Genomic DNA, 13,523 nt, shown 5'->3' with positions numbered 1-13,523 from the left:
TAAAGTGTTGGCTTTGCAAGTACAGGTACCTGAGTTAGATCCTGTAGAAGTAATTGTTGAAAGTTAGGTAAGGCAGGTTTGTGCTTCTAGTCCCAAAGCAGGAAGGCAGAAACAGGAGGATCTCGAAGACTGGGCTGTCTGTTCTTATAAACTGTCTTCTTACCAAGAAACTATCTAGCTAGCCAATCCTCATGCACAATGTCATGGGCATAGAGTTTCTTACCATCCCAAGGAACCAGTCAGTCAGCCAACCCATAGACACAGTGATGGGCTTTAGAATTCTTTAGCATCCCAAGAAATCATTCAGTCGGTAACCCACACCCCCAGTGACATGGACTATGCTTTCTGAGCATCTGAGCTTACATGGCATTGAAAGCTTACTCACCTGATGAAGAGGCAATGCTTGAACATCTGAGAGCCCAACTGTACTATACAGCCCCCATAAACAGTTGACTTTAATTTAAGAGAACACTTAGGAACACCATATAGATTTACAGGTCAGGGTTCTCGCTTGACTTCTTTTCTATCATTTTATTTCACACAGGTTAACTAACTTACATTCTAACTTATTGTGTTAAGATGCCTTGTAGTTATAGTTTGTATTTTTTTTTTTTTTTTTTTTTTTGTGGTACTCAAGATAAAACTTGTGGTTTTTCATGTGTTAGGCAAATGTTCTGCTACTGAGTTGTCTCCAGCCTATTAAAAGTGATTTTTTTCACTAATAATTAACCCTCTTCTTTGCAACGGTAAGCTTTATGATAAAGAGATTTATGCATTGGGAACTAATTTAAATAAAATAAACTCAATATTTAATTGTTATTAAACGTGTTTGCTTCAATCTAAAAGTTTTTATTTGAAAGCTAATAGATTTAAAGACTTTCTCAATAATCTTCCTCAATTGATTGCACTTAGGTTCACAGAACAATTTAAGCACATAAAGATGGATTACACTTCTAAAAAATGTGATTTTGCATAATTAAACCTTAACGTGAGGAAGTTACAAGTTAAAGATCCTGCAAAGGTTACTGGAGGGCTGTTACATAGATAATAAGTCTTTTCTGTACTACATTTGATATCTGAGGGTTTGTGATTACTGGCTTGTGCCCTTAAGGAACTTTAAAACAACTTGCCTGTCATGTTAAATTTGATTTTTAAAGACCAGTGGGCCAGAAATTTGCCTTAAACACACCGACAAAGTGTGGCTTCTAGATTCTTGATGGGCAAACATTATTCAATTAAATTTCTCAGGATTGTTTTATTTAATTACAAGAACAGCTCACCAAACAAGCTAGTCACTGATTGAATTTCTAAACTCAGGTCTTCTGAGTGAAACCAAATGACTCACCAGGAAAAATCTTCAATGATTCACATGCCAAGAGCTTCATAACAAGTAAATATTCCAAGCCATAGACTCTTGTACTGTAAGCTTTTATATACACAGAAATCCCTCTCCCAGGATTATATTTATGTATTTGGTATGTACTGGATTAGGAAACAGCAGATCACAGCTTTAGTGCTGACTTTCTTATCTGTGTCACAGTTCAGACAAGCCATCTGACCCTCTAAATGATACTTCAATATCCAGGCTGGATAGAAAGGCTTCAATTTTCTTCAAGTACTCATTAAATCAGTTGTGGTTTTGGGCAGGATTGGTGTGTTGTGCAGATTTGGTCTCACTGACACAAACCAATGTAGTAGAGGAAAATAGAATGAATATTAGCAAACCCATAAGCAGAGTTTACAGTACTTTCTTTATGACCAAGAGTGTTTGGATGAACTTTTCTAGCATGTTACCCACCTTTTCCCTTCTTTTGGTTCCCAGATGAAAACTTCATACATTGTATTTGTGTCCCATTGAAAAATTTAATTGGAACAACCTTTAAAATACGATAATACCAAATGACAAACCTTAGCATGAATATGAAGCAAGATCATTCATGCTTAAGAGAGAATTAATATGGAGATAGTTCAATTTCTAATTTATATTTGGTCATGGGGAAATCACAGAAAACTCTTAAAACAAAATGTAGTGTTTTCTTTTTAAAATGAATGATGCAGGTTAAAAGATCTCCTCATCCAAAAATGACCAATGGTTATGTTTTAATGTTGGCTTATTTGAACATGGTTCCTTTCTAAACCAGGAGTTTGGACTTGCAGGCTGAGATGTGCAAATCAAATCAAGATGGTTAATATTTACTGAGCCATGGTGGGGTGTAATGAATGTAGAGCATTTGGGTTTTCATTTCTAAGCCATAAACTAGATTTGAGTGGTGCATTATTTATTTCATTTCTGTGACAGAAAACCTGGCAAGGGTAGCTTAGTCAATTCAGTTGGTTGACAATTCCAGAGGACACACAGCCCTCATGGCAGGGAGGGGGAAGGGGTAGAAGGCGGTGGATGGTCATTTTGTGCCCTCAGACAGGAAGCAAGCAGTGATTAATGCTTGTGCTAAGCTTGCCTTCTGTTTATTTAGGCTAGAACCCAGCTTGTGAAACAGAGCCATCTGTACTAATAGGAGAGTCCACACCGAACATCTTCCAGCTCATTCCAGACAGACAGGCCCAGAAATTAGGTCCATGGGGAATCAAGCTGATGACCAAGATTAACCATCAAATGTGAGACTGATAAGAAAGTGTCAATTAGGAAAATTCATTTGTTTTAATATAGGCACTTGTATATATGAGATCTTTAAGGCCGTCTATATGTGATAGGTGAAAGTGTAATTTAGACATTATCATTGGTAGGGAGTACATACTTACAATGCATACTTATATTATGAATACTTATGGTTATGGTACTACATACATTCTTAGAACTCCAGGACTCAGTACTCCAGAGTGAAGAGGGGGTAAGCGCTAAGAAGGAGACATAAGTTCGAAGCCTGTCTCAGCTACAAAAAGATAGCAAAGAAGAGTGAGGTCTGGGAGAAGGTAGATTGTCTCTGGGTTCTTTGAAGGAATCCATAGATTCTCTTCCAAGAAAAATTGCTGTTCTCTGTGCCTCTGAAAGTCCTTTGAATAGTGCCAAAGTTATGGTCTTTTCATGACTTATGATAGTATTAAAGTTGTCTGAATATTAGATTATCTCATAGCCCTTCACTTTACAAGCTTACAATCAGCTTATTTTTATGAGATACTATACTATGACCAAGGAGCAGAGGACAGTTGAGGTGCAGTTCCTGGTCCTAAATGGAGCAGCTTTATCCATGAGAATGCTGCAGAAGTCTGGGCAGAAAGAATTCGAAAGCCAGCGGATGGGGAGAAACGGCCAAAAGCAGTCCTGTGGACACGACACAGCCATTAGCCACACAAATTCATTGGGAAGGTAGTTATCTGCACACACCCTCATGTGATTGGCCCAATCAAGATTCATCCTAGATGAGGGAGGAGCCGTGAGATGATTCTCTCCCAGAGGGACTACTGGCAGTTAATGGTCGGTGTAGCCTCTGAAAGGATCCCTTTGCTCCAGTGCACAGCCTTCCTCCCAAGATTGGGCAAATGGTGACAATGAACTCATTGGACCACACATAAATAAGCCATGAAGATGGGAGGAGTTACTGGGAAGAAGTGGTTCAGTGGGGTGATAGATGGAGAAGAAGGAGCAATGGGTTACAATGTATGAAACTGTCAGATGAGTAAAATATCAACTCAGTAACAAGGCATCAAAGTGCTTCTTGCCCAGCGTGCACATTACCCTCTGCTCTTCAGCACCCCAGACACAGAAACTAAAACCAACCATTAAATCTAATGAAATAGCATAACCTGTGTTTAGATACTATCGTTTATTTATTAACCTTTCTCCCAACTAAATGGAGAGCAATTTATGCAGGCCCTCAGCAAATGCTTCCAGTGAGCATCTACGATTGGTTGAGTAGTTTGAATGTGAGTGACTGAACAAAGTCACCGAGGACCCACATCATCTATCTGATTCAAATGTTACTTGTTCTCTACCGTAACCCCAAGGTAACTGTCACCTTGTACCCTAAAAACATTATGAAACCACTAATATTTCATTTGAAGTAGAAAAGGACGAACAGAATCTTACCTTCTTGCCCTTCGGGCATTGTATGGTTGTGCAGTAAGCATCTCACATTTTTTCTTTCATGGTATCTTTTCCACCCATGAGGAATGCTGGACAATGTAGATTCCTGATTTTATTAGTCTGCTGCCACAACAATGTACTTGAGCCTAAGAGCTTACAAGGGGAGGGCATTTTTATGCGGCTTACAGTTTAGATGCTGAAACATTAACATAAGCTAGTCCTGCTGATACAATGTCTAGTGTAGGCCTCTCATGGGCTATGACAGGATGGCCCAGAGCAGCAGGAATAGCATTGGATGCATATGAAAGAGGTGCAGCTAAGGAGAGCCAGGAATCAGGGGTCAAGTTTTCTCTTGGTATGATAACTCTAGTCCTTTTCCCTCTCTATGTTCTTCTTATGAGAACAGGACTTGCTGTGTGGTGCAGGCTAGCCTTAAAACTGTGGTCATGCTGCAGTCTCCTGAGAGCTGAGATCACAGGTATGAGCTATATAAGACTGTGCAATAGCTTACACTTAGAGAAGGAGAAAGACCCTACCAAGTACATTAATCCTTTCCAAGGACACATTTCAAATGACTTAATTACTATCTTAATTACTATCTGTATCTCTTAAAGGTTTTGCCATTTTGTATACCACCATGTTGGTGAGTGAGCTTTGGTATATAAATTATAACTCATAGGAGACTGATTATCCAGAATTCCCTTGTAAAAACAGGTTGGGGAATGAATAGCAGAATATGCATTCCATGTTTCAAATAATGTACCAAATTTATAGATGCTTAATTTTCTATTTTTTAAAAAGCAGTCTTATTATGAAATAACTATCTATTAAATAATTTTTATAGGTACTACTACTTTTGGTGACAATAAATTCTGATATATTAAAAACATCAGAAAAATCATAATGATTTAAGTGGACACTTTAGACAGGAAAATAATGTTAGAGCTTATCATCAAAATTTTATATTTTCTAAATAAGGTTTTCTTTATGAGGTCACTTGCACTAGGGCGAACTGGGGGGCTTGCTCAGAGTCTCAGAGGTAATAAAAGTGTGAGGCAGACTATGAATATAAATGACAGAGGCTCACACCACAATTTCTCTACTGCATTAAGATGGGCATTATTGACTAAAAGATCCTGTGTTCTGCACTTTGCCTCTATGAAATGAACATTAGAGTATAAATATTTTAACATTAATACTAATTTGATGCCTCTCTGTTTTTAAGCTGTTTATGTGGAATGGAAAAGTCTTGCAAGGTTGCTGGTGGTTTGTGCTGCAGACGTATGTTTATAAGCCATTGTTCGGTTGCTGGTGGCTTGTACATTAGACATGTGTTTATACAGTGCTGTTAGGTTCCTCTTGGGTTACACCGTAGAAGCATATTTGTAAGTCATTAGTAGGTTGCTAGTGGTTTGCACTATAGAGTGTGTTTATACACCATTGTTAGGTTGCTGGTGGGTTACACTATAGAAGTGTGTTTTGACACCATTGTTAGGTTGCTGGTTGGTCAAACAGTAGAAGTGTGTTGAGAAGTCATTTGCTAGAAATTCAGAGGATGCTTCTCCCTGGGAGGATTTTAGTGCTTCCACATTTGATCCAGATGCCTATTTTACTCTTGATGAACATGATACAGCATGAAATTAATGCTGTCAGAAAATGATTTCTTTGTTATTTGATACGGTTTAAATGGCACTAACAGTCTGTGTAGACATTGTGCTGCATATACAATACAGTGTAGACTTGTCTACTTTGCAACCTTGTCTGGAAAGTGACAGATTTATAAAATATTTCCATAGAATATATTAAAGTTGGAACTGGAGAGACAGCTCATTGGGTTAAAAGTCACTCAATGCTCTTGTAGAGGACACGGGTTAAATTCCCAGCACCCACATGACAGCTCAAAATCATCTGTAACAGACATATATGCTGGCAAAACAACAATGCACAAAAAATATAATGAATTAAGTTTCTTTTTAAAGAAGACATCAAAGTCTAAAGAACACATAGGAAACAAAGAGGTGTGAGTGAGCAGTGTCCTGAGGATGGGGAGAAGGAAGAAGGTAAGATGTGAAGGTTCCCTTTTCTACAAACCTAGTTGATTCCAAACACTGGTGCTGATGCCAATAAAAACAGGAAGTATTGACATAAAAGGGCTACTTTTCCCAGAAAATAAGGACAACTGTGTCCCTTGGCATTCAGTGTAGACCTGGCACTTGTCATCATAGGTCTGTTTGTCCCACGTATGAATTTATGTGTCTCCAACCCACTTGGCACATCAAGGAGCTTCAAGTCTCTTGGAGAAAAAGATTTACTATACCTTCTCCCTTCTCCCTGGCAACTGAGTCTTCAGTTAGTTTTTCAGTTCTGCTTCCTTGGAAGAGGGTGATAATCCCATGTGCCGATGTATTATGTCACCCTGCTTACGTCCACGATGGCGTCTGACATGTGGAAGATTGCCAAGAAGCTCATTGCCTATCAAATCGTACTGTTCCTGAAATTCTAAATAAAAGTCTATTGAGAAACTCCATTTGCACAATCCCAGAGTATCTTCTCAAAGGGACTTTATAAAAAAGACAGTGAAGGAAGCCAGGAAGTTCCTAGTTAACCAAAATTACTAACGTAGACAACTTCTGTAACCAAGCTGACAGAACTCACGAGATACTTTACCTAGTGCATAAGAAAGTATGGATTATTACTATACTCCTGCAGAAAATTTCAAAACCTGATTCCTAAGATGAAATGTAACTGGACAAATCTAGACTGGGGAATAAAAACAAAGACTTGGTAAAGACAAAAAAAGCTATCAAGGTAAAATAATTTAATATAAAAAAATCTGGTGATCAAAATATTTTATCATATATTTGATAGTTTGTCATATATATTGTATTTGATCGTGTATGATAACAATAAAACATGTAATGAAATCAAAGCTTGTAGAGAAGAATGAAGAGATACTGAAAGTAGAGGAGAAGGAACACGTATGAAGCAGGCGGTGTGTAACGGTGAGACCTGACGTCTGCGTGTAAGGAATGTTGGAAGGTAAAATCAGCTGAGATGTATAACTCCATGTCCTGGAGAGGTATGAATGCCCAACCGGGTCGTCTCACTCCAGCTTCCTTGATGAAGTGACTCCTCCATGGCATGTTCTTCTCACAAAGAGTTGTCGTAACTGCTAGTGGCTCTCGTAAGATTTATGTAGCTTCCCAGTGGGACAAGTGCGGTGCTTGCTCTGTGAGGGGTGCATCTCATCACATTGACATGGATGCCCTCTGCTTCCTGCATCCCTGCACAATTGCTGGGACTTATTTGGTGCAGGAGAACTTCTGTAACACTCGACCAACAAGCTATGATGGCTGCTGGGCAGAAGACTTCTCAGTAATCCACAGAAGTTCTCATCCCTTGGTCTTGCTTTATAGGCTGTGATTCATTGATGCCTGTAGAAGCAATAGTTAAAATGATAGTAATAATATGTACTTTTTGAGGACTCCTTGGTCCAAGTAGAGTTTTCAGTGATTTGTGTACATAACATTTAACTCTCAGACTTATTTATATACCCATTTTGCTGATAAGTAAACAGAGGTATGTATACATTTAGTTAACTTTGTAGAGCAGCAACTTTTATTAAAAAGTAGATAAACCAGCTTGTGCTTTCCAGACATAAGATATATTAGCTTCCCATATTCTGTTGGAATCTGACTTTCTTTGCTATAGACCAGGAAGCTAAACCAAGCAAGCAACAAGAACTGGATATGAGATTTCCATTATGGTGGTATCAAGTGTAAACAACCCTAAGATGTAATCAGGATCTAAGCCTACCTATTCTACCTGTAGGATTGGAGCCTTCTAAATCTTTGCCAGGATGTAGACAGGATATTTATAGGATATTTAGAAGCTTTTCATGGCTGCTATCCAATCAGCATCTGTAGCAAGCACTTTATCCCTTCTCGATATTCTCATGCAAGTCCATCAAATGTCTCATTTTTATGAGACAAGGCAGATGAAGTCTGATTTATCCAGTGATTTTGTACTGCACCCTGCATTTTCAATGTACCCTAAATTTCTGGTAGTCACATATTAGTTCAATGAATTACCATAGCATAGCAGTTCAAGCTCCTTTTCTGCCACCATAATGTTGACTTAAGTGACATCATTAGTATGAACTTCCACACACTTCCACATATTTGCTGTCTCCTGCAGATTGATTTTGGGTATCATTGAAAGCATGTGCTAAGAGTCAAGGGGCCTAAGGCTGGCCAGACGGCCCAGCCTCCAAGCTGAAAGACTGAGTTTGATCGCCAGAGCCCCCAGGGTGGGAAAATAGAACTGACCACTGTAAGTCAGCCTTCAGTTGGAATTGTCTGCAAGTCAGTTAAGCTATCTCATCTTTACAAATGAAACAAGCTTTGAGCAAAGTTTTCTTTCCTATGTACTTAGAAAGTCTGAATTTGCAGAAGCCTAGGGAAAGACACTGTAGACACTCCGAGGCTTTACATTTCCTATCTTGTGATCAACAAATCTGAGATGACTTCCTTATGGTCTGGAAAATTGAGGTCACTGACGATAATTAAGGAGAAGCAAGCCTAGAAATGAGAAAACAGCTTGAGGCCCACACCTGGGGTGGAATATTATGAAGAAATTGAATCATCACAGAAGGAGTTAGGAGGCTGCAAGGGACAGGCCAACTGATGTCTCATCTCCCTGTGACTGAGTCCTTCCTGAGTCCAGGTCAGGTGTCCTTCCTGGGTGCTCTGACTGCTCCCAGCTGGCAGGCTCTGTGATTGTTTACCTCCCTGCATTCCCCAGTAGACTGTGAGCCCCAAGAGATGAGGACTAAAAAAAGTCTCCTTTGTATTTGTGTCTCCAGCATTTGGCTTGAGGTTTGGTACTTGGCAGACTTAAAAAAAAAAAAAAAAAAAAAGCCGCCACACAAAATTTCACAAGAAAAAAATAAAAGAACAACAAAAAATTATACATGGTAAACTAGATGTGAAACTAAACTTTATGGAAATGTATCTTTGCACTCTAAACCTCTATGTATTATACACAGCAAAATACATCTTTTAAATGTTCTTGGTGAGGCTTGAGGACACCTGACCTCACTGCAGGCAATTTGGAGACAGGGTCAGGAGGACGACAATTCAATAGCATTTTATTCCCAAGATGAATTTAAAAAATAAGAAATAAATGTTTGCTGAAATAAAATAAAACGGAACCAACTTTTAAAAAAGATCTCAGTGTTACACGGATTCAAACATTTTGCCATTTATTGTATGAATGGGGGGACTACAATCAGTTTCCAGCTCTGTCTTAGCAGCCTATGTGATAATGGGCAGGCAATCTATAGAATTTGTTCTTTACTTTCGCTTTAGGATTTGGCCTTAATTTTCAAAAGCCTTCAAGGTGAATTCCATTAATTTAACTATTCAGCTATAATGATGGAACTTTAAAATAAATTTTAATGTCAGTAATAACCCTGTACAATTTAACTGATAATCACTTAATGTCTATTTAATTTTCAGTTACTAAAACCCTTTTAAAAACATTAATTTTTAAAATTAGCATTTATATTTTAATTACATAAAAAGGTAATTTATGGACACAGAAAAATAATTTTTTTAGTTTTTTTTAACCTGACAGAAATTACATCAGCAATAAAACCATGTAGATGTAAAAGAAATAGAAGATAAAATGAAGAGGTGTATACTTTGTGTATGTAAGGAAATAAATTAACTCATTCATATATTTTACACAGTTTTCTAGTCCATGAAATAATCATTACTGCACAGTTCTACAGTTTTTCTTTTATAACATCAGTTTATCTTTGCACAAATATAGAGAAGTGAGTGTGTGCACCAATGAGTGTGTGCACCAATAAGTGTGTGCACCAATAAGTGTGTGCACCAGTGCCTCCATTTCTGACTGTAGTAACATTCTTCCTTCTGTAAGCAGAACTACTTTTAGTAATACAAAAGATTAACTGATGAAGGCAGTTCAGGAATCAGTGTGTGTGGTAGAGCATGTGTGGGGAGTTCCTCAAAACAGAGAGAGAGAGAGAAAGAGAGGGGGGGGGAGGTTTGATGGGTAGGAAGTAGGGAGGATCTTGGAAAAGCTGGAGGAGAAGAAAAACACGGTCAATATATATTATACTTTTAAAAATTGTACAAACAAACCAAAGAACAGATCTAAGTCTACCATCCTGAATATACACCCAAGGGAGGTCTCTTGAGGGAAAAGGGGAGACAACTTTAGATTATTGTATTAGGCAAAATAAACACCTCCCCCAAAACAAATCAGTTGCTTTCTCTCATGTGTGGAATTCAGTTTATGTATATTACATATTTAATCTCATATACACAGTATCATATAAAAGAGGACAGGAATATTCGGGAAGAGGAAGGAAATTGTCAGGCTTGGGAGGAAGCATGTGTGGCAGTAGTGGGGTGAGATTCATATGCGCAAATGTTAATGTTGAATTGAAAATCTATCACTTTTAGGGTGAATAAACTAATAAAAAGAGCATATTTTTATAAACACAATGCAAAAAAAAATGTGTATTATAAAAAATTTAGTACCATGAAATCGTTACAAATAAAACAAACCATGATTTCAGGTGTTCAGATCACAAAAGGAAGATATATTTTCTACTTACAACTCCTAAAACAGATAGAACCATCCTTAAGCCTGGCTTTGGTTTTACCCCCTGTAGTGGTTTGAATATACTGTGCCCAGGGGTTAGCACTTTTAGGTGGTGTGGCCTTGTTGGAGGAAGTGTATCACTGTAGAGTGTTTTGACACCCTCCTCCTAACTGCCTGAAATTAGTCTGCTCTTGGCTTCCTTTCAATGAAGATGTAGAATTCTCAATTTCTCCAGCACCATACTTGCCTGGACACAGTAATTTTTCCACCTTGATGATAATGGACTGAACATCTGAACCTCTGTAAGTCAGTCCCAATTAAATATTGTGCTTTATAAGAGTTGCCTTGGTCATGGTGCCTCTTCACAGCAATGGAGACCTAACTAAGATATTCCCCTACCCTGCACTCTCCAGACTTGAATGGACAGCATGTTTGAGTTTCTTATCTAAATCATACAGTTATTTAATGGCTAAACTGCACTTAGATATTTCTTTTAATACATTGATGTGATGACTATCAAAATGAAAGATTATTTATACTCCCACTTGAACATCTGTGCTTATAGTTGCGCTACTCAAAATATGCAAGAAATGAATCCAGGCTAGAATGTGGCCACACAGTAACAAATAAGAAAAATATCATACAGGTGCACAGTGGAATTTTAATAGAACCATTTAAAAAGATAAAGTAATGACATTTGCAGAAGAAAAAGGATGCAACTGGAAGTTCATTGTTAAGCAAAATACAAAAGACTCAGAAACAGAAATAGAGTATTTTTTTTACATTTGAAGAATATTTATTTATTTATATGTTGGTTTATTAAATGACTCCAAGGGGAAATGCTTTTATTTCTTTCCTTTCTGTGACACCAATATATTATCTGTAACATAATTAATCTAGTATAGATAAAGCAAACTCATATCTCAGAAGTTGCCATGAGTTTTCCTCTTTCTTCTCATCTGCTCAACACCTGTGTTTGTCACCAAGAAAGTTCAATTATCAGGTCAGTCTCAAAGGGGGGCTATTCAGTTCTTCATTTCAGCCTTCTCTATAAATTTGCAACAAAAGTGCCTGACAAGCCACATTTCCTTTTGCTCTTCAATAAGGCATACATTTAATCAATATGTGTATGTACGTGTGTGCACACGCACACATGCATGTATATGTGTGTGTATGTATGTCCGTGTGTATGGTTTGTGTTTACATATATATGCATTTTCAAACACTTATGAAAGAGGATAATGAAAATGAAGATATGATGGGGGAGATGGGAAACAGGGGCTACTGAAATATATGTAATAAGAAAACAGAACTTGGGACTAATTGGGAGAAGAAAGTAATCATCTGGGGTGTGGAGGGGTATGGGGGGGAGAAGGATGGGAGAATGATTAGGATCAAAATATAATGACATACAGAATATGTAAATATGTCAGAATGAAACACATCATTTGTATACTATCCTAACATTTTATTAAGAAAAAAAAAAAAAAAACAGAAAAGAGAAAGGAGGAAGAAAGGCTGAGACTCCCAGAAACTGACTTTCTGGGCTCACACAGGACAATGTCATCAGTGATCTGATTTAGCCATACTGTGCCTCTGCATCTTCCTGCTGGTTACACAATATTGCAAACTCTTTGGCATGAATGGATTTTCCATTGTTTGTATAGCTACTGCCTTCCTTTTCAGTAGGTAAAGGAGGAAACCAGACTAGATAAAGAGACAAAAGAATTTTATATTTTTATTACCTGCATGTGTGTGTGCGTGTGTAGGCTTGCTGAAGAAAGAAGCCAAGGATACCGTTTCCTTTGGTACCGTATGCACAAGAATGTCAAGCTCCACGGTTTTTGTTCTCATTTCCCAGTGTGATAAAAATGAAGCAGTGAGTGTCCACACTTCCACAATGATGCCTTTCTGGATTTTAGATACCACAAACAGAAAGAAGTAAAGGACTGGAGAAGTATTTTAAATGCAATGCTGTCCAAAGAGGCTTTTGTGTTTATGACCCATCTGTAAGTGTCTCCTTGACAGTCACATGGGAGCTGCCATTTTGCTTCAATGATGACATCAGACACTTGCATTTCTGTGAAATCTTTTCTGAGTTAAATAGGTCTCTTTCAACTACGTTACTCCAGCTCCCAAAACAACAAAAAACCCAAAAAATGACATTTGTACCTTGAGAGTATCATTAATATGGCTATGGAATGAGGATCTATTTTGGCAACATGAAATTGTTTGGTAATTTACCACAAATGAGTTAAGCTGTTCGTATTCTAAAAGAAACAAAACAAAAAGAGAATCCCTTACTATGCACTCTTTAGCCCACTGAGCCAGACAACTCTCAAGTGTAATTAGACTCAGACATAGTGACTCCAGTCAAGTTCTGTTTATAAGATGAAAGCTCATTCCTGACCCAGGAGGGTGCATTTATAGGAAAATTATCTTACCAAGTCTAAAGACTTAAAAAATTGATCAGCATTTCTAATGGATCTCTTATTGATCAAAGCAATGCAATTTGTATGACACAAAATGTATTTTATGTATTAATTGTAACTCTTCCTAACACTAGCAAAATATGGGATCCTATATTAATTGTCCCTTGCCTTAAGGTCTCACAGGTATACTTAAATAAGGGTAATGTGAACACAGAGAAATCCAATTGTATGATCATGGTGCAGTAAATGCCAATTTTTGTGTGTTTTGTTTGTTTGGTTGATTTGATTTGTTTGTTTGTTTTTAGACTGGGTCTTCTGTAGATCAGGCTAACCTCAAACTTGCTATTTATTACTTGCTGATCTTGAACTCATGAGGAACCTCAGAGGCATTTACCACCATGGGACATTTACAT

The sequence above is a fragment of the Micromys minutus genome, assembly GCF_963924665.1.
Source record: "Micromys minutus genome assembly, chromosome: 13".
NCBI classification, from domain to species: domain Eukaryota; kingdom Metazoa; phylum Chordata; class Mammalia; order Rodentia; family Muridae; genus Micromys; species Micromys minutus.
This window is presented reverse-complemented; position numbering follows the sequence as displayed.